The sequence below is a fragment of the Lepus europaeus genome, chromosome 5, assembly GCF_033115175.1.
Source record: "Lepus europaeus isolate LE1 chromosome 5, mLepTim1.pri, whole genome shotgun sequence".
Taxonomy (NCBI): domain Eukaryota; kingdom Metazoa; phylum Chordata; class Mammalia; order Lagomorpha; family Leporidae; genus Lepus; species Lepus europaeus.
Window position 1 is genome coordinate 39,008,860 of NC_084831.1, and position 26,983 is coordinate 39,035,842.

Here is a 26,983-nt window from a genome sequence, read left to right on the forward strand (position 1 = left end):
TAGCACATTTATTTGAAAGGCTGAGAGACAGAGATCTCTCATCCCCCTCAGTTCAGTCCCCAAAGGGCCACAAAAGCCAGGGCTGGACCAGGCTGAAGCCAGGAGCCTGGAACCCAACCCAGATCTCCCGTGTGGGCAGCAGGGACCCAAGTGCTGGAGCCATCACCTGCTGCCTCCAAACATGCATGCACATTAGCAGGAGGCCGGACTGGAAGCGGAGCAGCGGGAACTCGAACCAGGCACTTGGGTATGGGATGCAGTCATCCCAAGTAGCGGCTCAGGCGCTGCGCAGAGCGCCCACCCCGTGGCCACTTTTTGATGAGCAGGAGCCCTCCCTGCCTTATTTGACATTGGACCCCCAGCATCTGGCACCACACAGTAGGTGCTCAGTCACGTGCTTGTGGCTGGTGGGGCCAGATCGATGGTAGGACCGGGGGCCGGGGGTGGAAAGGGGGAGCGGGAGGGAGGCGCTTCTGAAGTCGTGTGGGCGAAGGCACGGAGGTAGGAAAGCATGAAACATGTGTTGGGATCAGTGAGGGGCCTGGTGTGTCTGGAAAAAGGGGCTCGTGCCAGGGAGCTGCGGGCGAGGAGGCTGGAAGGTGGGCAGCAGTGCTCATTTTCCAGGTCGGGTTTGAGGCCGCGGCAGTAATTCCCTGCAGAAGGGAAGGACGGGACCGGGCCACAGGGGCTTTGCTGGGTGGCCCCGGGCGGGTGGGCTGGGTGGGCAGCAGGCTGTGGCCACCTCCTTGAGCTTCCGGTGTTATGCAACAGGGGTGGGGGAAGGGCACTAAATGGTCTTTCCTTCTATGGGCAGGGCAACACACACACACACACACACGCCCCAGTCCTAAAACTTCTTCTTCTTCTTCTTTTTTTTTTTTCCATTTGTCAAGAGCCAGAAAAAAGCTGAAGGTATAAAGTTCAGCGCTGGCAGGATGGACGCCGGCGGGAAACGCTGGGGAGCTCTGAGTTTTCTAAGCAGTGGCAACCATGGGCGGGGCGGGGCGGGGCGGCATGCCCCTGAAGCCCCACCGTGGGCTGCGGGAGGCCTCGTGGCGTGTCTGGAAGGGCGCCCGCTTTCTCTCCCTAGAGCCTTGGCTAAGGCCAGGCCAGGCGTCTGCGACCTCGGCCGCTGGGGCTCTGAGTGCTGGAGCTGGCAGCACCTGGTGCTGGCACCACAGCTGCCCTGCCTGGGCTCAAACACTGGCCCGCTGGCCCCCTGGCCTGGCAGTCCTGTGTCCTTGAGCTTGGTCATTTCCTCTCTCAGGACCGCCCTTTCTCCGGGTATAAAACAGGAGTGGCACCTCCCACTTAACACTTGCTTCGCACCATGCCCGTGGTAACAACACACTCAGTGCTGGCTGTGAGAAAGCAGGCCACAGAGGCTGAGGCTGCAGGCGGCTGGAACCGGGACCGGGCGTCTGCCTTGGGGCATTCCGAACTGGTTACATTACTCCCTGCACGTCTTGAGTAAGAAGTTAGGGAAAGAGGATCCTATTTTTAAAGAACAGTTTTTAAAAGTTCCAAGACTCGGAGATGAAGGATGCGTCTGGGCAAATTATCTAGTCTTCCTGAGCCTCAGTTTCCTTATCTGTAAGATGGGGATAATCACCCCTAATGCATGATGATGATAATAGTAATATCTATACAAGAGGGGCCAGCGCTGTGGCTCACTTGGTTAATCCTCCACCTGTGCTGCCCGGTTCTAGTCCTGGTTGCTCCTCTTCCAGTCCAGATCTCTGCTGTGGCCCGGGAAGGCAGTGGAGGATGGCCCAAGTGCTTGGGTCCCTGCACCTGCATGGGAGACCAGGAAGAAGCATCTGGCTCCTGGCTTCGGATCAACCAGACATGCCCACATAGTTTAAAAAAGCGCAGATGTTTCTCAATCTCAAGTATAATTTTTTTCAAATTTTTACTTTCTCATCTTATTAAACAAGTAATTCCCATTCACTGTAAAACATTAAAAATTGCTATCAGAAAAAAAGGAAACAACAAAAACTGGAGTAGGGGCCAGTGTTGTGGTGTAGTGGGTAAAGCCGCAGCCTGCGATGCTGCCATCTCATATGGGCGCTGGTTTGTGTCTTGGCTGCTTGGCTTACCATCCAGCTCCCTGCTAATGTGCTTGGGAAAGCAGTGAAAGATGGCCCAAGTGTTTGGGCCCCAGCATCCTTATGGAAAACCCAGAAGAAGCTCTTGGCTCTTGGCTTCAGCCTGGCCCAGCCCTGGGTCTTGTGGTCGTTCGGAGAGTGAACCAGCGGATGGTTCACTCTCCCTCCCTCCCTCCCTCTCTCTCTCTCTCTGTAACTCTTTTTTTAAAATTTTTTAAATTTTATTTATTTTTTTAAATTTTTGACAGGCAGAGTGGACAGTGAGAGAGAGAGAGAGAAAGGTCTTCCTTTGCTGTTGGTTCACCCTCCAATGGCTGCCGCGGCTGGTGCACTGTGGCCGGCGCACCGCGCTGATCCAAAGGCAGGAGCCAGGTGCTTCTCCTGGTCTCCCATGTGGGTGCAGGGCCCAAGCACTTGGGCCATCCTCCACTGCACTCCCGGGACATAGCAGAGAGCTGGCCTGGAAGAGGGGCAACCGGGACAGAATCCAGCGCCCCGACCGGGACTAGAACCCCGTGTGCCGGCGCCGCAAGGCGGAGGATTAGCCTGTTGAGCCATGGCGCCGGCCTGTAACTCTAACTTTCAAATAAATAAGTAAATCTTAGAGTAAAAAGCTGGAGTAATGCAATTGTGCTTGTGTCTCTCGGACAATGGGTGACAGTTCGCACTTTACTGCATTCGCATGGAAGCCTTGGCACCATTAGGTTTGGTTTATAGGCCAAAAAGTGTTGCTGATGTGACTCAGGCTGCACAAGTCACCTTGTTTCTTCTGGATGAAAGAGACAGAATCCCTTCCAATTAGTCCAGGCGAGCTGGGGAGTATGGAAAGAGGGAGATGGCGTGGTGGAGGCAGAGCTGGCCCAAGCCCGGCAGAAAGATATTGAAGCTCCAGTAGGGGACCTGGGGAGGGGGCTATCTTTTTTTTTGCCTTTCCAGGTCATGGTCCCTTGGTGTCCCTTACCCTTGGAGACATCCCAGGAAGGAAGGTTCATAGACAGGTGGAACGCATGGGTAGAAGGGGATTGACTGAGTTTCTCATTTCCCAACTCTATGTCCCGTCCATCTCCCTCTCCTCCCTGTCTATCAAACTCCTCCTCCTCTGGGATCCCCGTTTCAGCCATGACAGCAACCAGCTTTTGCCTGGGCCTACATGTGGTCCTCTCTGGGAAGCTCTCCAGTCCCCTCTGCCAAGCTCCAGTCCTGTCGGGTTCCCGGCTGGCACCTGTGTGTGGCCTGGGGTGTGCAGGTGCGAGGGTGCACACACGCCACCTCTTGCCTTTTTGTGCACCCTTGCTGTTCACTGTGCTCCTTCCTCCCCCAGCCCACCCCTTGCCCTAGGCATGCCTGTGAGTTTGGCCTTGGCTGCCATTGCCATTGCCAGGAGCCACACCGACAGCCATCACAGCTCCCAGGTTCCTTAGGACTACACCTATGCCAGATGCTCCATTCTGGTGTCACTCTGTTCCTCAGGGGCATGCTACTTCGGCTGTGTAGCTGCCAGCTGTGGTAGTCCTAGGGTGTCAACCCCACCTCTCACATCTTTGAACATTTTCAAGTGTGGAGTAGAACAGGTATTCTTTGTAAATTAAAGACTTAGCTTCAAATGTAAACTTTCACCATCACCATTAGCATAACATTAGTAGGGTCTCTATAGCTCCCTCCAAAGGAGAGATCACCTTCTCTACCAATTTGGGGTCTTCTCTTTCCTCTGAAGGCCCTACAGATGCATAGGCTCCTCTCTCACACCATGATCATCCATCCAGTCATCCATGTTCAGCTCTTGGGTCACCACCTCTCTTGCCTCTCTGTCTCCCTTCCTTTTATCACATAGGCTGATCCATCCACCAGCAACCACCTATTCACCAATTCAATTTACCAAGTATTTATAGATGTCATAAGCCAGGTAATGCATCTAACTTTCCATCCATCCTCCATCCATCTGCCCACCCTTCACAGCCAGCCACCCAGCCATCCATCCACCCACCCGTCCACCCAGCCAGCCACCCAGCCATCCATCCACCCACCCGTCCACCCAGCCAGCCACCCAGCCATCCATCCACCCACCCGTCCACCCAGCCAGCCACCCAGCCATCCATCCACCCACCCGTCCACCCAGCCAGCCAGCCAGCCAGCCATCCACCCACCCAACCAGCCACCTAGCCAGCCATCCACCCACCTGTCCACCCACCCACCCAGCCATCCACCCATCCATCCACCCATCTATCCACCCATCCACCCACCCGTCCACCCACCCGTCCACCCAGCCAGCCACCCATCCATCCACCCACCTGTCCACCCAGCCAGCCATCCACCCACCCACCCACCCGTCCACCCAGCCAGCCACCTTTCACCATTTCCTTTCCGCAGTGTTTCTTCACCTCAGCAACCCCATTTCTGATTGACCTTGCTGGTCTTGCAGCCTCCAGTCTAGAGATGCCCCCACGAAGCTGTAGGTAGGTAGCTGGGCCATGTCTTTGCATAGTGGGTAAAGCAAAGCAGCAGAGGACGGCCCAAGTACTGGGATTCCTGCACCCACTTGGGAGACCTGGAGGAAACTTCTGGCTCCTGGCTTCATCCTGGCCCAGCCCTACCCATTGCAGCATCTGGAGAGTGAACCAGTGGATAGGAGATCTCTCTCTGTCTCTCCCTCTCTCTGTAACTCTGTCTTTCAAATAAATAGAATAAATTAAAAAAAAGAAAGAAAAGGAAGAAAGAAAGAAACTGCAGGCAGCGTCTACAGAGCATCTTTCACTACTTTTCCAGCTCAGAGGGCTCGTCTGGATTCCACGGAGCTCTTCCTGCTGGGAACCTCTTTGGCCAGCTCTCTTCACTGTCTCTTACTTAAACTCCCCCTGCCTGTATTTCCCTGTATTTCGCTCCCAGCCTCACGCCTGGGCTCAGACCATTTCCGGGGCCAGACTTGCCCTTTCCTGCACCCTCTCTTGCTGGTGGCCTTCTGTTTTATTCTTCGGGACATTCAGTTCAAATGTCTCTTCCATGTCTGTCACCTGTCCCCCTCCCAGCTGAGTTAATGGTCCCCTCCCCTCTCCCACAACAATTCGTGCTTCTCCCTCGCCCAGCTCTTGCCATGCTGCATTTTAATGAACTGCTTGCTTGTCTGTCTCACTGGCTGGAGGGCACATGCTTAACCCATCCTGACATCTCTGGTACTGGCGCAGAGCTGGGCCAGTAGTCCTGTCTGTCCGTCTCTCCGTTGTCCAGTTAGCATTTATCACCCATCAATCAATCACCTGTCATATACTATCAATCATTCGTCATCATTGTTGTAATCTCGGTATCCATCCAGCAATGATTTCGTATCTCTCTGTCTCCCTACTTCTTTTGCACGAAGAGTTAAGTCATGCCACAGGAGACTGGCCTCCATCTTTCTCTACTGTGGTCCTCTATCCTTACTCCTATCTATTTATCAACCTATTCATAGCGCACTCTTCCTTGAAAGCTTAGCTCCTGTACTTGCTTTTTAACTCTTCCATGGTTTCTCCACCCTAGTGAGAATTTCCAGCCCCCTGTTCTTGCTGTTCCCGTGTGTGCGTGGGGGCAGGCAGCATGGAAAGACTGCAGGGCACCTCTCCTCTCCTCCCCGTCTCCCTTGTCTGTTTCAGAGTGGTGGATCCACGTGCAGGACGCTGGCCAGCCTGGCAGGCTCCATCCTTAGGAATCCAGCCCCCAGCTCATGCCCCAGATAACCTGGGCAGCCAAGCGAGGAGCCCTCAGAAGTGCCGAGAGGGCTGCCACTTTCCAAAACAAGAGAGACCTGTTCACCTAGGGAACTGCCCAAGAGGGTGGGCCCAGGCTGCGGGGCTTATGTAAATCAGAAGCAAATTGAATGCAAATATTATGCAAATACACATGTGGTTCCCCTGATTGCTTCTTTCAGCGGGAAGGGGCCCTCAGCAGGCCTCTTGCTGAGGTCACTGGGAGCACAGCGAGCAGGGAGCCTCCCCCACCCATCTCCTCTCCTTGTCTCCATTTGTAACTGTGCAGCTATGGCAATAAGTGCGGGGTGGGGTGGGGGGTGGGGCGGGGCTAGGGTTTCCATCCACCCCATGGTTAGGGGTGGGGCTGAGGCCTCTCTGATGGAAGGTAGGGGAGGAAATCTGAGGCATGTACTGGGGAGGGGACGACAGCCAGCCCTCCTCCAGCAGGGGCTCAGGACAGGGAAGTGAAGCTGGTAAGTCCAGCTGTGTGGACTAGGGAGGTGAGGGGGCAGGCGCTGGACGGGGAGGGCTGGCCCCAGCCCTGGATGGAACAGAGGAGTTGAGCATCCAAGAGAACAGAAGGGATCCTGGTCGTGGGGAGAGGCTGCCTCTAACGTGAGGAGGATGAACTACAGCAGAGGACAGAGAGGCGGGCGGAGAGGTTTCCAGTTACGGCTTTTTTGGAACATCGACCCCTCTGGGCTCCCTCTCCGGGCTGGCGTTTACCTCTAGGACTGAATCCTTTGGTGCACGGATTTGTTCCCCTCCCTTCTGAGTACCGTGTCTGTTTCAGGCTTTGCGAGGTGCTCGGCGGTGCTCCATCTCTCTGACTGCTCTGCAATCCTGTTGGAGCAGCTGGGTTTTTATTCACAGTCAGAGCCTGGCACACAGTGCTCATGGGCCATTTCCAGACTCAGCATCGAAACCCACCAACTCCTCCATCTTTTCCTTACTGTGCCCTGGAAATGCTGAGCACCTATTACGTGCCAAGCTCTTACGAAGCATCAGGGAGACACGGGGTGGCCACATGCCCAGTGAGACCCACAGTCAGGAGAGGGGAGACTGTGCATCCTGCCAGAGTCACCCCTGGGCTCTGCTGGGACAAAGTGGAGTGGCTGGGTGCTGGGAGTGTGTCAGGAGAGGTGGACATCCATGGGAACCTGCCCGGCTCCGAGCCTGCGTCCTCTTAGTCCTCTGAGTTGAGGGGAGGCAGAGAAGGGTTGAGCAGGGGAGAGATTGGGTCACACATGGGCTTGGGGCTAGTCCTGTGGCTGCCGTGTAAAGGGTGCACCTGAGTGGCCCAGGTGAGGGGTGGTTGCCAGGGCGAGGGCAGTGCTGGGGAGGTAGAGGGGCCACTGATGGCCTCGGGAGCTCACTGGGGTTTGAACTGATGGGACCTGGCGACCCGTGGGGGTGGGGCGTCAGGGAGAGGGAGGAGTTGGGATCTGGCTGGAGTGTTGGTGGGGCAGTGAGGAGCCCTGGGGAGGGGAGAGACGCATGCAGGGTCATTGTGCTGAGTTCCTGGGGCTGGTGGGGAGCCAGGAGGCTGGAGCGGGAGGCGTTCCCCAGCCACGACTAGACAAGAGATGGACATGCAAAGGGCAGGACTCTGTTCCGGTCAGGTGGCCCCAAGGTGGGCTGGTCCCATGCCGTCTTGCAGGGCGCCCCTGGGGCTCTGGGTCATGGAAGCTGTCACCGCTCTCGGCCTGTGCTGGAGGGCGGCTGAGACCTGGACTTTCAGTTTGCAGTTGACAGCAGCATCCCTGTCTTGGCTGGGCTGTCTTGTTGACTCAAAAGGGAAAAAAGAAGTCCTGTCCGTAAGCAGGCCCACCTCTTCCTTGGAGCCCGTGAGCAGCCTGCTCAGAGGTCCCAGCGTGAGTGAGTCAGTCCCCACTGGCTGTCCCCGCAGCCCAGGGTGTGTCCTTCATTACGGGAACAATCGCTTGGCTGTGCCATCAGAACCGCCCCTGGCAGATCCAGGGTGTCCTGTGGATCTGCTCCTCGCCTGTCTGAGCCAGGCCTCTATGCTTTTTCATACCAAAAAGAACAAGATGTGGGCAAACTAGAATGGAGGCATGGGGCAGGGGATGCTCTGACTGTATCCGGCTGTCAGAGAGGTCTCTCCGGATCTGGAGCAGATAAGAACAGAGCATGGAAGCTGCGACAAGCTGGCCCCTCACTTTTAAGGGGCCCTGGGGACGGAAGCACTCACTGCTGGGACTGGGGTGACGGAGGTGACTGAGGTCGAGGCAGGGCCTCAGGACAGCACCTGGGAGGCTATTCCCACCCTCCCCACCCCCCCACCCCCGCAGGTGTTTGCACACACACCTGCAGAACAATTCCTTTCCTTCTTCTGTTCGTGTGGCCAGAGTTTGTGATGCCCAGTCTGTGGTTGAGTTCCGTCAGGTGTCGGGCGATGGGGTGCAGAGTCTGAAAGGGTTTTTCCCCTCCAAAGGTTGGAGCTGCCGTGTGGGGCATCCCAGCTGACCCCAGAGTCTAGGAGGAGCCAGGTGCTGGAACGCTGAGGTCCGGGCACTGGGTGGTTGCAGGGCCAGGCATTTCTGGGGCCTGCAGGATCCCGTGGAGGAGCAGGAGCATCCCCCCCCATCATCCCTGGAAGGGGAACCAGGCCCAGGCACTCAGAGTACCCGGGGAATGGAAGATGCTCGGAGGCCTGGAGCGCCTCTCGCTCTCCTCCAAGACAGCCTGTACACACACAGTGCACACACATACAGTACACACACAGTGCATACACAGAGTGCGCACACAGTGCACACACACAGTGCATACACACAGTACACACACAGTGCATACACAGAGTACACACACAGTGCACACACACAGTGCATACACACAGTACACACACAGTGCATACACAGAGTACACACACAGTGCACACACACAGTGCATACACACACAGTACACACTCAGTGCACACACACAGTGCATACACACAGTACACATACTGTGCACACACACAGTGAATACACACACAGTGAACATACTCAGTGCACACACATAGTGCATACACACAGTGAATACTCACACAGAGCACACACACAGTGCATACACAGTGCACACACAGTGCATATACACATAGTGCACACACACAGTGCACACACACAGCACACACAATGCACACACAGTGAACATACTCAGTGCACACACACAGTGAATACACACACAGAGCACACACACAGTGCATACACACAGTGCACACACAGTGCACACACAGTACACACACAGTGCACACACATGTGCATACACACATAGTGCACACACACAGTGAATGCACACACAGTGCACACACACAGTACACACACAGTGCACACACAGTGAACACACACAGTGCATACACACAGTGCACACACAGTGAACACACTCAGTGCACACACAGTGCACACACACAGTGCATACATGCACAGTGCACACACACAGTGCATACACACAGTGCACACACAGTGCACACACACAGCGCATACATACACAGTGCACACACACAAACACACACCACGGCGACTTCCACAGCAGCTCAGCCAGGATCACTGACTTTCTGCTAAAGGGTATCAGATAGGCCACGGACAGTGCCCAGGAAAGCAGCCGTAAATCCTCAGTTGGTGGGCACAGTCTGAGGTCCACAGAATTTATTTAGTTATTCAAATGAAAGCACTGTTTTAAACTTTGCTTTCCCCATTTTTTAAAAATGAAAAGTTATTTGAAAGCTAGGGTTGGGTGTGGGGTGACGACTTGGTGGCAGGGACCCAGCCACTTGAGCTGCCACCTGCTGCCCAGGATCTGCCTGAATGGGAAGCTGGAACCCGACGTGGAGCCAGGCCCTCCCACGTGAGATGCCAGCATCCCCAAGCTGCAGCTCAACTGCTATGCCAAGCGCCTGCCCCGGGTATTTAAACAGCAGCAAGGAATTTGGGAGGGGTCCCAGTGGCTGCCCATGGCCTCCCGTGCGTGGGGCAGCTCCTTCTAAACAGGGGGCCTTGGAAGCTGGTGTCTTGGAAACTTTCCCCCAGGGATTCTCACCCAGGGCCATCCGGGATGTAATTCAGTAGAAGGCTGGGCAGGAACAGGCATGGTGGCCTGGACCACTGAGAGCGCAGAAGCTGTGTGTGTGAGGAGGGGGCACGTCTCCCCTCCCGGTGTCACCAACATTGTGTGCAGAGGTCAAGGGTAGGGCCATGAGGCCTGGAGCTAGACTCACCACCTTCACATCTGGGCTCTGTGTTTACAGGTCCCTCCGCCTGTCCGTGCCTCTGTTTCCTCATCTATAAAATGGGGATAGCTTACCTGATAGGGTTGTTGAGGAGCTACACGGCCGAGATGCTGGCGTCTAGCAAAAGTCCAGTACGTGCCGGCTCTGCTTTGTGCTATTTTACGCCGGAACCCTTCCTGCCAGTCAGTCTACCTTTCTGAGCGTCTTAGGACAGGGTCAGTGGCAGCCCCACAAGGGCTTGCTGCTTTCCCCGCATTGAATAGGAGACCTAGGGCCGGGGTGGGCTGGGGGGGTGGGGCAGCACGGTCCTGGGGATTGCGCTCAGGCTTGTGCACTCAGAATGGGATGAGAGAACATCATGGAAGCTCCCGGCGTACCACCTCCCAGGAATCTGTGATCCTCGTGTGTCTGGCTCTTTTCTCTGGACAGGGCGGTTGGGAGAGACCCAGCAATCCCGCACCTGGGTGTGCAGCCAGAGGAAATGAAGTCAGTATCTTGAAGAGATGGCATGGTGCTGTCATTCACAGCAGCTGGGATGCAGAAACGGCCGCCATGTCTCTCCACAGGTGAGTGAATCAGAAAACTGGTGTACACAGTGGAATAGCATTTCGTCCCCAGGAAGGTGGTGATGCTGCCGCCTGTGACCCCGTGGCTGGACCTGCAGGCCATCAGCCCAAGTAAAATAAGCCAGACAACAGAAAGATGAATACCGCACCATCTCACCTACCTATGGAATCTGAAAACTCACAGAAGCGGAGTTGAGCTGTGGTTATGAGAGGCAGAGGGAGGGGTAGGCAGCTGCTGGCCAAAAGATAGCAGGTCTCAGCTCCGCAGTGTGGGTGAGCTCTTTAGAGCTGCCGAACAGCCTGGCGACCGCAGGCAGCACCGGTGCAGAGGGTGCCTGGAGCTGACAAGGAGTGGGTCTTGAATGCTCTCACTGCAAACACAAATGGTAACTCGTTAGGGATGCGTTAGGTCCTTTGCCAGATTCTGAGCACCATTTCATAATGTCGACGGCTATCAAAATGCTGCACTTGACACATTACACGTATACAACGTCATCTGCCAGAAAAAAAAAGTACTTTTTTTTTTTTTTTGACAGAGTGGACAGAGAGAGAGAGAGAGAGAGAGAGAGAAAGGTCTTCCTTTTTCCGTTGGTTCACCCCCCCCCCCCAATGGCTGCTGCGGCCGGCGCGCTGTGGCCGGCGCACCGCGTTGATCCGAAGGCAGGAGCCAGGTGCTTCTCCTGGTCTCCCATGCGGGTGCAGGGCCCAAGAACCTGGGCCATCCTCCACTGCACTCCCTGGCCACAGCAGAGAGCTGGCCTGGAAGAGGAGCAACCGGGACAGAATCCGGTGCCCCGACCGGGACTAGAACCCGGTGTGCCGGTGCCACAGGCGGAGGATTAGCCTATTGAGCCACAGTGCTGGCAAAATAAGTACTATTAATCTCTTCAAACAAGAAGGGCTCCAACAAAGTTGGGCTGTCCCTCTACCTGTTTGTCCAATTTGACTGGAATGGTTGTTTGGGCGGTGGTGCTAGGGCCAGCAGCAGAACCCCAGTGCACAGCGCCGTTGGAGGACACATTGCCATGTGCACTGTCACGTTTCCTCGCACTGCCCCTGGCAGCCGTGGAACCACCGTGCGCACCTCCATGGCGAGAGGACCGTGGCTCCCAGGAAGGCACCGGGTAGGTTCTGCAGAGGGAGCTCTGCACCAGGCCAGCAGAGATCTGGGAGGCCCCTGTGCTTATGCAAATGCAGGAGTGCTAATCACTTTGCTAATGGGAAACACACAGAGAGATAGGATCTGCAGCAAAGCGGAAAGGCCTTCCAGCAAATCAGAGCTGGGAGAAACCCAAAGAAATCCAGGAAGACGATAAGGCAATGCCCCGAGAGCTCGGAGCAGCACTGTGGGCGGTGGGGGCCAGGGCAGAGTGGGGTCCTGTAGCCTCAGCGGGTGGGGCGATGGGGCCGTGTGCCAGGGAGGCAGGATTGCTTGTGGTTAAGTGGTTGCCTTGGGCCCAGAGGGACTGGGAGAGCAGGATCTGGATCCTTGAGCTCTGTCCACTTCCTGGGCAGCCTGGCCTGGGTTCCTGGCCATCATCTCTTTGCTTTACCCTGTGCTGGGTCTGGTGTCACCCAGAGGTGTCTAATCCCTGCTTCCCAGGAGAGCAGGTCAGCCAGTGAGCCAGGGAGGGCCTGGATTCTGGAGCCACATTGAGTTCAAATCCCATTTCTGCCACTTCCTAGCTGTGTGACCTCAGGCAAGTTATCCTGGCTCTCTGTGCTAGCTTCCTCAGCAGCAAGCTGGGGAGACTACAGGGATTACATGATGGTAATGGTGCTGCGGCGAGGATTAAAGAGTGGCTGAGCTATAAGCAGTACCTGGTAGTCTGGTAGTGCTATACTGCTATTTTAGAAAGGTGATACAGGGGCCGGCGCCATGGCACACTAGGTTAATCCTCCACCTGCAGTGCCAGCATCCCATCTGGGCGCTGGATTCCAGTCCCGGTTGCTCCTCTTCCAGGCCAGCTCTCTGTTGTGGCTTGGGATAGCAGTGGAGGATGGCCCAAGTCCTTGGGCCCCTGCACCCGCATGGGAGACCCAGAGGAAGCTCCTGGTTCCTGGCTTCAGATCGGTGCAGTTCCGGCCATTGTGGCCAATTGAGGAGTGAACCAACAGAAGGAAGACCTTTTTCTCTGTCTCTCTCACTGTCTGTAACTCTACCTGTCAAATAAATAAATAAATAAACAAATAAATAAATCTTAAAAAACAAGAAAGGTGTTACAATGTGACCAGGTCCTCCCCTGGCTGAAAGCCCCTTTGGTAGTGTCCCATTGTCCTCAGACTCAGGTGCACGCCGAGTGCTGTCATCCACCTTCATCCCTCCCCGGCCCCCACCCTGCAGCTGCCACGATGGTCTGTTTTCCAGAATGAGCCATGTGCTTGCCCTGGGCCTCTGCATGTGCTGTTCCCTTGGTTTGAAATTCCCCCTTCCCCAGGTGTCCCCACTCATGTGTTAGCCGTGATCAAGGGGGCTTTATTTCAGTCGCTCCGCCTGGTCCTCCTGCGTCCCTCTGTCCTGGGGCTGTTCAGGGTCTGTCTCCTTCACAGGGCTGGGTCAGTCCTCTGCCATCAATGTGTGGAACGAGTTCTGATCCAGAGGAGGCCTGACAAGTGTTTGCTGAATGAATCTTGTGAGGGCACAGGCAAGTGCACCCGGCTGTCTGTTCTACCATCCCATCCAGCTTCTCTGGAAGACACGACACAAATCGGAGACATGGCAGCTTGGGGCAAGGCCCGGCAGGAGCCTAGGAAAGACTCTGGAGCCAATCAGGTGGGGCTTCGCATCTGCAGTTACCTGGGAGCTGTGTGGCTTAGGAGTACACGCATAACTTATCTGACGTCACCGTCTTCCCTGGCGGAAGAGAACAATTATAAATTGGTATAAATTGCTTCAACCATGTCTGGCCATCGAATGGTGGCCATCCATATGGTAATCACCGGGAGCTGTGCCTGAAGCTGTCAACTGCCTGTGTGGCCATTATGGGCACCACCTCTGACCTGGAGGCAGTGGTCAAATGCGGGGACATTCGGAGGTTGTGAACTGTCCATGTGGGCAAGGAAAAGCCGACAGGAAATGTGCAGCGCAGGCCAGAAACACAACCCACAGGCAGTGCAGGAGTCAGGGGGTCCAGAGAGCCCTTCCACCATTTAGAGTCCAAGCTTTAGTCCCGCCAGTCTAGAACATGGTCGCTCTGTCTCTGGAATATTCTACGGCACTTGACCATGTAACGCCACACTGTGATTGGATGAACACTGGCACTCATTCATTCGCTCTGAATGCATGGGGCCCCCTTCCACGTGTCTGGAGGTGGCGATTCCAAGATCTACGTGAACCCCGGGTGCCTGCCCTAGGACAGGTGTGGAGCAGGCAATTCCTGGACAGGCCAGGGACGTGAGAGGCCGGGGCTGCCCCTGGAGCAGGTGCAAGGCTGAGGGGTCTATGTGTGAGGTTATTGAGTGTTGTACTCAAGCGCTTGGGTGTCCTGCTGCTGCTGTGACAAATCCCCACCACCCTGGTGGCTTAAGGCAGCTCAGATGCTCACGTGACAGCCGTGGGGGGGACAGAAGCCCAACCCAGGCTTCGCTGGACTTCAGGATGTTGCCTGGGCTGCTTGCCTGCTGGGGGCGCTGAGGTGACACTCCTCTTTGTTGCTGTTTTAGCTGTTAGGGGTCCCCTGGATTCCTGGCTCATGGCCCCCTGCGTCACTCCAGTCCCTGCTTCTGTCACCACAACTCTGACTCCTGCTCTGACCTTCCTCCCCTGGGACCTGTGTGGTCACCCTGGGCCCACCCAGATAATCCAGGCCGATCTCCCCATCCCAAGGTCCTTGACTTAATCACTCCAGCAAAGCCCTGTGATCATGAAAGGCAACCCAGGCACACGCCCGGGAGGGGAGTGGGTGGGCCTCCCAGGGCTGGGTGCTGCAGCCCGCCACATACCGGGTGACAGATGGGAAAAGCAGGGTTGACGGAGATGAGGAGACTCGGCTGCAGCCACGCAGCCCTCCCTGGCCTCAGGCCTCGGGCTCTGCACCTCAAAGCCAGAAGGCTGCAAATGCCCATGAACCTTGACCCGGGGTTGGAAGAATGAGCTGGAGTCAAGCACAGGTGTGCCCCGAAAGGAGCGGCCCGTGCCAATCAGTGGGGCCGGCAAGCCGAGCACCTGGCGGGGCTGGGCACCATAAATGGCTCAGATTGGCTGGCGTGTGCAGGGAGGGGACATGGAGTGGGTAGCCGGCTGTAGGCGGCAGAGTGCCACACTGGGCATGCCGGGTCGCTTGTGGTCCAGCTGGAGTGATGTGCGAGTGGCCCTGCATCACGTCCCTGCCCCTCCCCAGGGGAGGGAAATGGTGGGGCCGCTCCTCTGCCCATGACTGTGTGGCTCTGCCTTGCGCCTCACTGCCTGGCCAACTGGTCCGGTCCCCTTCATCCTTGGGCAGGAGCAAGGGCTGGATGAACGCCCCCCCACCCCGCCCCAGGACAGCGACGGTTTCCAAATATCTGTCTGTTGAAATAATGTTCTCTGGGCGCGGGGCCTCCCTCCCGCCCTCACATTCCTGGGCGAGCCTGCCTGTTTGGCTTGCTCGGACAAATATTGACTTTCTCTGTCCTTCCCACTCTGGGTCTGTTTAAAAGGCATCAATCTTGGCCGGGTGTGCGCTCCCTCTCCGTAACCTGTGGCCTCTGCGCTCCTTCCGGGCAGGGAGTGGTGGGGAGGGGCTCGCGGCTCTGGGGATGCCCTTGGCCGGGCTGGCTGTGTGCAATCAGAGGCTTTGCATGGAAGACACCGCCGCTGCTGCTTCCCGCACTGCCTGGCTACCACAGTGGTTCGGGTGGCAGAAGTCCCAGGATGCTTTGCACTCGTTTCTCTGGACGTGGTCCTCCGCCAGCAAGCCCTGCTGTTCTACCTCCAAAAAACATGCTCTGTGTCCAGCGGCTTCTTGAGCTCCCAGGCCCATATGGCACCGTCTCACTCTGGGACCATGGGGTCCACTCCCTAAGTTGTGCCCTCATTTCTTTCAGTCTTTGGTCAGCTAGATTCCCCAATCATTAACACATTCTCTCTCCTGCCCAACCCCTCCCTCCCCACCTCGCTAGCTCTCTCTGTTTGTGAGTGGGTAACAAACTTTGCCCCTCAATCCTCGGCAGGCATCTTTCCAAATAAAGGTTGTGCCACACAACCACAGGGCAGTCACTGCTCAAAAATTGTAACTCGGATGCAATGCCGTCATCTAATATGGAATTCACGTTCAAATTTCCCTTGTTCTAAATAATGTCCTTTAGAACATTCGATTTTAGTTGTCATGTATCTTCAGCATCCTTTAAAAAAAAAAGACTAATTTAGTTGAAAGGTAGAGTGACAGAGAGAGAAAGGGAGAGGTAGCTTCCATCTGCTGGTCACTCCCCAAGTGTCTGCAATGACCCGGGCCAAACTGAAGCCAGCAGCCAGGAATTCCATCTGGTCTCTCACGTGGCTGACAGGACCCCAGGTGCTTGCACCCATCTGCCGCTGCCTCCCAGGGGCATTAGCAGGAAGCTGGATCGGAAGCGGAAGTGGGACCAGACCCTGAGTGCTGCGCCACAAGGCCCACCCTCTCTTCAGCATCCTTTGATCTGCAACAGTTCCCCAGTCTTTCTGTCTTTCACGATGCTGACGGCTTTGAAGGACCTGGTCAGTTATTTAGCAAATCACCCGTTGATCTGAGGTCGTGCGAGTGTTTCTGCAGGATTAGATTCAGGTTACCCGTGGTGGCAGGAGTCTTCTCCCCTGACGCCAGCCACTCTCTAGCTACCCCACCCACACAGGGCTCCATGCCCCACCCATGGCCCCGACCCAGGGTTGCTTGTGCTTAGCCGCCTGGGTCAGTGGGGAGGGCTGATCTGGCCCCAAGGGACTGCAGTGGGGGCGCAGGGGAGCGACCACCTTGCCCTGCCACTGAAGGCCCCAGGACAGCCAGCTCCTGGGCAGCCAGCTCCCGACGCAAGGCTTTGCTCCTCAGATGGTGTTCAGCAGAGGGGCTTCTGTTCAGCCACACCCTCCATGGCAAAGCGCCGGAGGCTGGCCCTGCTCTTGTGGAAGGATGTGTGTGCATGCGCACACGCGTGTCGTGTGTGCACACATGCATGTGCGTGTGTACACACGTGGGTGCGCACGCTTGTTTGCACACAAGTTAGTTCCAGAGCTGCGGTTCTGAAACTCTGGCTACTCAGGTCCCCTCCTGGCGCCACAGAGTTCCCTGGAGATTTTCGTGGAGCACTGAACGCTGCCCCCTCCAGAGGAAGTCTCAGCGCACAGAGCCGTGTGCCGCCATCTGCGTGGTGGGCCTGGGGGCGCTCCAGAGGAGAGGGATGGAGGGCGCTGGGGCGGTGCGGACACAGAGTCTTCCCCGATTCTCAGAACTCTGTGCTCCTGAGCTCGCTAAGCCTCAGTCTCCTAACCTTTATAGTGAGGATAATAATAGCATCACCTGCCACTCATCCTGGGGAGGATGAGATGCCAGAATGCCCTTGGAGGCTGGGCACGAGGAGAGGAGGGCGGGGTTGCGATGGCAGGTGCTACCTGCCACGCCCTGCGGGTCCAGGCCTGGGAGACGCGGTCAGACAGTTCCTGGCTCATGCAGGCCTGTCTGTTCCAAGCATGTCATTCTCTCATGGGCTTTGACCTCGAATGCAGAGGCTTAGTGCTGAGAGGAGTTTCTCGCCCTTGGCAGTGACTTTGGGGAGGACAGACTCAGAGTGGAGCGGGGGAACAGGGCGGTGGGGATCCCACCGGCTGCTGCCTTGGTGCTGCCCCAGTTCTGTGCTGGCAGATCACGGCAGCTGGTCCACAGGTGGGGAGGAATTGGTCCCGCAGCTCAGTAGTTCTGGTCGTGGCTCAGTCGCTGAGTGTGTGAGCCCGGGTGCACCCCCGCCTTCTGGGCTGCACGCCTCGTCGGTGAAGTGTGTACGAGCGTGTTGCAGTTATTTATTTGTCTGTATTTATTAGTTATTTATTTGTCACTGGGATGTAGTGATGAACACAGAGACAAGGTCTCAACGCTTGGTGAAGTCACTTTCTTTTTCTTTTTTTTTAAAGATTTATTTTATTTATTTGAAAGAGTTACACAGAGAGAAGTAGAGACAGAGAGAGAGGTCTTCCATCCGCTGGTTCACTCCCCAGATGGCCACAATGGCTGGAGCCACGCCTATCCAAAGCCAGGAGCCAGGAGCTTCTTCTGGGTCTCCCATGTGGGTGCAGGGGCCAAAGGACTTGGGCCGTCTTCCATTGCTTTCCCAGGTCATAGCAGAGAGCTGGATGGGAAGTGGAGCAGCCGGGACTAGAGGCAGCACCCATTTGGAATGCCGGCACTTCAGGCCAGGGCTTTAACCCACTGTGCCACAGCGCTGGCCCCTGAAGTCACTTTCTAGTGGGAAGGAGACACACACAAGTCATTGGAATTGTGCGAGGGGTGCAGCAGAGAAGTGCGAGGTGCTCTCGGGTTGGATTGGACGGTGGAGGAGGCAGGGAAGCGTTTCTGAGAAACTGATACCTAACTGAGGCCTGAAGGGTATGTGGGACTCGGTTATGCAAAGGGAAGGAGGGGAGGTGTATGCCGAGGTAGGACAGAGGAAACAGTATGTGCAAAGGTACTGGGGTGCAGAGAGTGCAGGGATCTATGAGGTTCTGCCACCTGAGGGTCCCCGACACTCTGCCCATCTCATCTGATTCCTAGAAGTGCCTCACACGGTGGCTGGGCTTAGCACCAGCCCTCTGTTCCCTCTTCCCGGGAGGAAGCTGGGAAGGGAGGTTCTGTGGCCTCTGAGTGCCCCGTGGAGACACTCCTGCTTCGGGCCTCTCGCTGCCCCGCTCTCACAGTGACACAGTCTCCCCATGGCTGGGATTTTCTCTGTCTCATCTTGCTTCCTTCTTCCTACCCGTGTTGGGAGTGAAAAGCCCTAGACAGTTTTTTTTTTTAATTTTCAAAATGATACATTTTTTAAGAATTTAATTTTATGAGACAGAGAGAGAGAGAGAGAGAGAGAGATCTTCCACCTGTTGGTTCATTCTTCGGATGCTGCCAACAGCCAGTACTGGGCCAGGCTGAAGCCAGGAGCCAGGAGCTCCGTCTGGGTCTCCCACGTGGGTGGCAGGGGCCCAAGTCCTCAAGCCATCACCAGCCTTCTCCCAGGGTGCACCTTGGCAGGAAGCGAGGTCAGGAATGGAGGAGCGGGGACATAAACCAGACGTTCCGACTTTGGGTGCCAGTGTCCCAGGTGGCACTCGGACCGCTGAGCCAAACGCCCACTCCAAAGATATTTTTGTGCGTGTGATCTGTGTGGAACTGCCTCATGTCAGTGCAGAGACCCTCCTTTCTCACCTCGGAAAACAAGCATGAGGGGCGTGTATGTATGGTTGGGGGAGAGGGGGTCCATGAGGTCATGGCCACCAGGAGGCCCTGGGGAAATGCTACCCCTTGCTGAGAGGCCACGGGGGAGCCCTGTGCAGGCTGAGGAGAGGGAAGGGCAGTGACCAGAGGGTGGTGGTCATCACAGTCAGGAGGCTGGTGGCAGAGAACCGAGCCCTTAGCCCGGCTCCAGCTTTGGAGGTAACACGTGGAGGGCAAGAGACAGGGCGCTGGCCGGTGCTGTGGCGTAGTGGGTAAAGCCACCTCCTGCAGTGCTAGTATCCCATATGTGCGCTGGTTCGAGTCTTGGCTGCTCCACTTCCGATCCAGCTCTCTGCTATGGCCTGGGAAAGCAGTAGAAGATGGCCCAAGTCCTGAGGCCCCTGCACCCGTGTGGGAGACCCAGAAGAAGTTCCTGGCTCCTGGCTTCAGATCAGCACAGCTCTAGCCATTGCAGCCATCTGGTGAGAGAACAACGGATGAAAGACATCTCTATCTCTGCTTCTCCTTCTCTCTCTGTGTAACTCTTTCAAATACATAAATAAATCTTTAAAAAAGGGAGAGAGAGAGAGACAGGGGGTTTAGAGAGGTCCTCTTGACCTTGACGTCCCCCCTGGCCCATGGGGAGGGGAGCAGGAGACTGCCTCTGTGGGCTCGGTGCCAGGTGGATGGAGCTCTGCAAGGCTCACTGGGTGCAAACTGCTGGGTAAGTTCCCGATGAGCCCCCCGGGGTGCTGTGTGTGGCCAAGGAGGCTGAGCACACGGCCTGCAGCCAAAAGCCGCTGTGGTGCCGGGCCCTGGCGGAGCTCTGTCCCGCCCATCTGCTAGCTGCGGAAGCCTTGGTCCTGTCTTGTGCACAGCTGGGCTGCCTACATCTGACACACGCTGACACACTGTGGGCTCTTAAAAGCTGCTTTGTCAATGACTGAGTGGAGTCAACCAAGCACAATGCAAATTGGATTTAAGCCTAATTAGCTTAATGAAACTCAACACATTTTAATTCAGCTCAACTTAGACCAGACTTTTGGATCCCGTAACTTCTACAGAGTAGGAGATTCTCGTAACTTTTCCAAGCCTCAAGGAACGCATCTGTGAAATGGGAGTGGTAACATTTTTGTGGGCATTGCGGGAGTTGAGTGAGGCTGTGTGCGCTTTATGGACTGGAAGTGCTGGGGGACATTTCTGTCCTCGGAGCCGTGTGACGGAGAGGGAGGGCAGACCATGCCGTCTCCAAGGTCGGGCTGTTCACAACACCCTGCAGATCTGTGGCTCTGAGAATGCCTAGACCCTCCTTGGTTAAAAATCCCTCCAGGGACACCCAGTGGATGCGAGACAAAGCCTGAGGTCCTCACCAAGACCCATGAGGCCCTTACTGGTCTGGCCTCCCAGTGCGCTGCAGCCTCCGCTCTCCCCTGTTACTCCCCTCATCTCTGAGCTCGCCTTGGCCAAGCTATTTGAAATCCCATATCCTGGTGCAGTGGGTTGAGCCACTTGCAATGCTGGCATCCCATATCCGAGTCCCAGCTATTCTGCTTTGGATCCAGCTCCCTGCTAATGCACCTGGGAAAGCAGCAGAAGATGGCCCAAGTGTTTAGACCCCTGCCACCCACGTGGGAGAACAGGGTGGAATTCCTGGCTCCTGGTCTCAACCTGGCCCAGCCTTGGCTGTGTGACTGTTCGGAGAATGAACCAGTAAATGGAAGTTCGCTCCCTGAATCTCTGCCTCTTGAATACATAAATAATTTTTAAAAATATTTATTTTATTTGAGACAAAGAGGTCTTCGTTCACTGTTTCACTCCCTACATGGCTGCTTCGGCTGACTCTGGGTGAATCCAAAGCCAGGAGCCAGAACTTCATCTGGGTGTTCCATGTGGGTGGCAGGGGTCCAAGCCCTTGGGCCATCTTCTGCTACTTTCCCAGGCTATTAGCAATGAGCTGGATAGGAAGTGGAGCAGCCGGGACTTGAACCAGCACCTATATGGGATGCCGGCACTGTAGGTGGAGACTTACCCTACTATGCCACAGCATCAGCCCCATAAATAAATCTTTTAAAAGAAAGAAATCCAGCTTCCCTCTGCAGGGCTCTCTCCGGCCTCTGGGTCTGGGCACCTGTGGCTCTCACCGCCTGGGCTCCCATCCCGCCCTGCTTTTCTTTTCCATCGTTCCATCTCAGACAGGTGCAGCAAGCTTCCTGGACCGGCTCAGCCCCTCCATGGCACGCACCGTCCTCGCCTTCCTGCGGGGCCTGGCTCTAGTCTGTTCTGTGAGCTTCCGGCCGCTCCGTTCCCTACTCCTCCTCCCCTTCCCTTCTTCCCGTTGGTCCCCCTCTAATGGGCCTGGTGTATGACTTTGGAAATGCACATTTCTTTGAAAAATATATGATGTTGTTTTCTTTCTGTATGCTTTTAATTTACATAATGGCATTTGGGTTTCGAGCACCTTCTGTTTCTGATTTTTTTTTCACTTCGCACATGTTTTTAAGATCTATCCATATCACCGTGCGTCCTCTGGAGTCTGGTTCATTGCCCTTAACTGCATGTGCACGGCAGGAACACGGGGCACTTCCTTGCCCGCTCCCCGGCTGCCCCCTCTACCTGGCGTGCGGTTGGGAACCTTCTCACGCCCTTCCCCAGGGGCTCAGCATGGAGGACTGCTCCGAGGGTTCCCACACAGCCTTGGTCTCACTGCCCTCAGTTCTGCCTGATTGTGCCCCAGCAGCACATTGGGGTGCCGGTTCCCCTAAGCCCTCGCCAACATTTAGTGTGATTCAACCTGAGAGGTGTAAACAGCCTCCCATCATTTTAGTGTGCATATCTGAGGACTGGTGAAGTTCAGGGCCACCCATACTCTGGTTTGCACCTTTGACCTCCCTCTTCAGCTGGTTAAATCCTGCCGGGCCTTTAGCTCTCTCTCTCTCTTTTTAAAGATTGTTTATTTGAGAGTGGAGTTACAGACAGAGAGAGGAAGAGACAGAGAAAGGTCTACCATCTGCTGTTCACTCCCCAAATGCCCACAATGGCTGGAGCTGGACCAATCCAAAGCCAGGAGCCAGGAGCTTCTTCCCAATCTCCCATGCAGGTGCAGGGGCCCAAGGGCTTGGGCCATCTTCCACTGCTTTCCCAGGCCATAGCAGAGAGCTGAATGGGAAGTGGAGCAACTAGGACTCAAACCAGCACTCATATGGGATGGCGGTGCCACAGGTGGAGGCTACTATGTCTCAGGGCCGGCCCCTGGCCCTCTGGCTCTTAGTGCAGGTGCACCTGTCCTGGGAAGTCTTCCCTGGCTGCCTCTCCCTGGCTGTGTTTCCTGCCTTCTTCTTGATTCCTTGTTCAGAGATAGAGAGCAAACTCTTTTACCCTGCTCCGCGATAGGACTTGCACTACTGTGATCTGCCTCCCCCTCTGGACTGTGGGGTCCTTCAGGGTCACTTTCATGTTTCTCTCCAAGATTCCAAAGCTGCTCCGGGCCGGCCTGGTGCAAGTGCCGGGGGATGATTGGCAGGCGGCTGACTCATCGAGAGAGCGAGCAGTGAGAGATGAACTGGGTAGCTCCTGACTCAGGGTGGGTGTTGCGGTTTTGAAGGGCTTGGGGGTCACACTGGCAGGGGGCGGTGTGGGCCAGGTAGAGGGCTGGGCGGCTTTCCGGGGGTGGGGGGAGACAGCGAGAGGCGGAGGTGGAGATTGGAAAGGTGGATTCAGGTTTACGGGCACGAAACCCGGCAGAGGAGCCCCCGAACTGGGGGGCTTCTGGTTGTGTGTCGTTGGAGGAGCCAGCCCAGGCTGGGCATGCCGACGGGTGGAGAAGCAGGGATGGAGCCCGGTGGCCAGACACTTGGTACTCATGGCTTCTCTCCCCGTGCTGACCGGTTACGTTCTCTGCCTAATGTCGTCGCCGTCCTGGCTTTCTCTTGTCCCCTGCCCTCAACGGAAGTGCAAGCTGCATTTTCCTACCTCACTCCTGGCCCTTCTCCTGGGGCGGGGGGCCGAGAGGGCTGCTGGCGCGGCCAGCCTCGCATCAAAAGCCCTCGCAGAGACTTGCAGCTGTAGCTGTGGTCGCTGCAGCTGCGGGCTCGCGGCGGCAGCCCGCGGCCCCCGCCCGTGGCGGAGGTCAGGCCCCACCAGCTCTCGCTCCCTTCTTTTCCTTCCACGTGGTTTGGCATGGGCTGAAAGGCAGAAGATTACAGGCGCGCAGTGCAACCCCACAAACCAGCGTGAAACCCCATGCTTGTCTTTTTCCACCCTCTGCCTCTACTTAAGTTTTTCCTTCCTCTGAGGAACCGGGCTCCCAACGTCTCCTTCTTCCCGGGATCAGTCAGTTGGCAGGGTGCGGTGGGAAAGAAATTTGCATTCAATCAGGGCCCATGGCAGCCATCCTAAGCAGGGCCTGTGTTCCTGTCCACAAACCCAGACTTCATTCTGTTTAAAAGGCTCGGGGTTTACAAAACTAAGTGGACTGGAACAGAACTTTTAATAGCGCATTTGAACAGAATTTAATGAGGTTTTTAAGACGCAACTCTGAAGTGGTTTTTCTGCAAGGACTACTATTAATCAGAAGAAGAATCACAGCAGCCTAGCTCGTCTGCCCTGCGTGGTCCAGTTTTCAAAAACCGCTTCACGCTCGCTCTCCCAGGGCTGCTGTTAACTTCTTCAGAGCTGTGCGTCCCAGAGGTCCGAGCGCCCGCGGGTCACCTGGGGATCTCGCACAGCTGCGCATCCCGACCCCGCAGGTTTGGGGCTGGGCTCAGAATCTGCGTTTCGAAGGAGATCCCAGGACGTGGCTCCGCAGACTACATGGAAGGCGTGAGGGTGAGACGTGTGACGAGCCGTTCAAGGTCCCCAAGCTCAGAAGGGCGAAGGGACCCAGCGCGCGGAGACAGCTGACGTCAGTGCCCAAGTCCTTTCCTTTCCTCCCTCCCTCTCCTGTCTGCTCATGGTCCTTACAGCGAGTACCAGTGTGTCGGCGTGCTCCAGGTGCTGCACTGAGTGACACCGAAAGCACTTTCCAGGGTGGGACTAGCCCTGGCCCCTCCGACCATCGGCTCCCGGCTATGGCATTGGCTGCGGCTCGGATGCTTCAGTGGTGGGAGGAGGCAGGTCTGGAGGCCTCAAGGGAGAGAGCAGATGGCCAGGCAGGTCGGGGATCTTTAGTGGGGCTCAGAAACAAAGCATCTCAATATTGCAGTCCAGCTACATAATGGCCCTGGGCACGGGAGGTACAGCGGAGTGCCAGGTAGAGCTCTGGCCTGGGCCAGCTCAGTGAGCTGGAGAAGCAGACACGTGGCAAAGAGGCTGGCAGAGCTCTGTGGCGGAGACCATACGCCTGGGCCGGCACTGCGGCATATTGGGCACCAGTTTGAGTCCCGGCTGCTCCACTTCCAATCCCTCTCTCTGCTGATGCACCTGGGAAAGCAGCAGCAGATGGCCCAAGTGTTTGGGTCCCTGCACCCTCATTGGAGACCCAGAAGAAGTTCCTGGCTTCTGCCTGGCCTAGTCCTGGCCATGTGGCCATCTGGGGATGAACCAATAGATGGAAGATCTCTCTCTCTCTGTCTTTCCCTCTCTGTTTCCCTCTTTTACTCGGCTTGCAAGTAAAAATAAATCTTCAAAAAAAAAAAAAGAAAAAAAGACCATAAGCCCTGTGAGTGCCCAGCACGGCATGGCTTTCACCTGTTCCCTTCGCCACTGGATCCCTGGGGCTTGGGCGGTGTCTGGTGCATATTAGATGCTCATACATTCCCCCCCTCCCCACCCCAGGAGTGAATGATTACACATGGCGCAGGGGACCCAAGTGAGAGAGGGGTCAGGTCTATCGGGGATGCAGCAAGGTGAGGAGGAGCTGTCCAGGAAGGCTTCCCAGAGGAGGTGGTGCTGGAGGTGTCTGGAAGATCAGCAGGTGTTTGCAGGAGAAGGGATGGCAATGGGCAGGTGTGGAGCAGGGCCCCCTGCTTAGCCCCAGGCCACGGGGCAGGGAGCTGGCCACTCACCCGACCTCTCTCCTCTCTGACGTGCTTGGGGCCATTAGCATCTGGACTCTCCCAGCCTCCTAGCAAGTGCTCCCCTTAGGGAAAGAGGGGCCCCTCCTGGAGGATGACTAGGGCCTGCTTGGGAGCCCTCTGTTAAGAGTGGGCTCGGCCCATGAAGACCCACCCTGTGTTGGATGCTGGGGACTCAGAAGTCAATCAGATGGACCCTCAGGGACTCCCAGTGGAGCTCTTCCAGAAATCCTCACCAGTAATTGCTTCCCCTGGCTGACAGAGCCAGAGCCCTTGATCTCCACCTTGGGGCCCCCCCGTCTGACCTGGCTCCTACCACCTTCTGTCTCTTCCCATTTCTTGTGGGTTGCAAAGCCCAGCAGGTGTCACAATCCTCATTGTTGGGCCTGCACTGCGGCTCACTAGGCTAATCCTCCGCCTGCAGTGCCGGCACACCGGGTTCTAGTCCTGGTCGGGGTGCCAGATTCTGTTCCGGTTGCTCCTCTTCCAGTCCAGCTCTCTGCTGTGGCCTGGGAAGGCAGTGGAGGATGGCCCAGGTGCTTGGGCCCTGCACCCACATAGGAGACCAGGAGAAGCACCTGGCTTCTGGCTTCAGATCGGTGCAGCGTTGGCCGTGGCGGCCATTTGGAAGGTGAACCAACGGAAAAGGAAGACCTTTCTCTCTGTCTCTCTGACTGTCTAACTCTACCTGTTCAAAAAAAAAAAATCCTCATTGTTGGATGGATAGACGAAGGCCTTGAGAGCTGAGCTGTTTGGGCAAAGGACACGGGGAGAATTAGAACTCAAACCCTGGTCCAGTCCCCTCTACATCCAATAGTCTGCTGGACACTTATTTCCTGACAGTCTGCTGTGTACCAGGCTCTGTTCTGGGCTCTGGGGACCAGCTGGGGAATGGAGGCAGTGAACCTGAGCTTGGAGCATTGGTGTCTGGCTTCTTCCAGCTCCTAGGAGTGAGGGGAAATGGACAGTTACAAATAAGAAGTCGAACAGAGTATGGCAGGTGGTGCACATATTGCGGAGGAAAATACAGCTGGGGAGGGGAGGAGCCTCAGGAGCTGCGTGTGCAGTCTTCAGGCAGCAGGAGGGACGGCCCTGCTGACGGGGGCCTTTTAGACAAAGCTGTGGAGGTGACACAGCAAGCAAGCCTTGTGCACACCTGGAGGAAGGGTGTTCCGGGCAGCAGGAAGAGCAAGTTCAGAGCCCGGAGGTGGGAGCGCGCTGGAGCCGCTGCCCTGTGCTGCTCCTATGTTGCTGAGCCGCACTGGGGCCGTCTGCTCTCTGCGTTTCCTCCTGGGGCTCCTGCGTGTGGCTGTGCCGAGCCAGGGTAGAGGGTCCCTGCAGCGGCTGGTGGCAGGCCAGAGAGGCCCGAGGGAGCCCATGGTGCTGGGTGCCCGCTCTCTCACGGCCTCCCTGGGCCTGTGCCCGGCCTGTGATGTGCTGCAGCGGCCGTATTGAAAGGTTGATCTCCCCATTAGAAAGGATTTGTCGGCACGAGCCGGGGCTTAATGGCCTAAGCCGCGGGGCTGAAGGCTCAGACAGGTTCAGGGCCTGCAGGAGCTGACTCAGGCCTGGCTCCCTCGGGAACCAAGCAAAGGCCACCAGCTGAGACCATGGGGTCAGAGGCAGGATGCATTGTTCCGTGTCTCTGGGGGATGCTACCATAGCCACTGGTGTGCCCACGATGCTGTCCTGGGCTCTCGGAGCCAGCCCGTGCCTCGCCTGGCATGCAAAGCTGAGCAAGGCCTCACTCAGCTGGGCCTGAGATGTCTCTCTCCTGGAGACATCTGCTGCTTTCTCGTGGCCTTGGACCCCAGCCGCACACCACTAGTCCCTAAACTGCCTCAAGACTGCTCTCCTGGGACCCACAGTCCACCTGACGTCTCCTCCTGGGTGACCCATAAAACCGTCCCCACCCTCCCTGCAAATCGGCTCAGGTCAGCCGGTCTTGACTACCTTGTCCCCCTCTCCCTTAGTGTGCCCTTGCC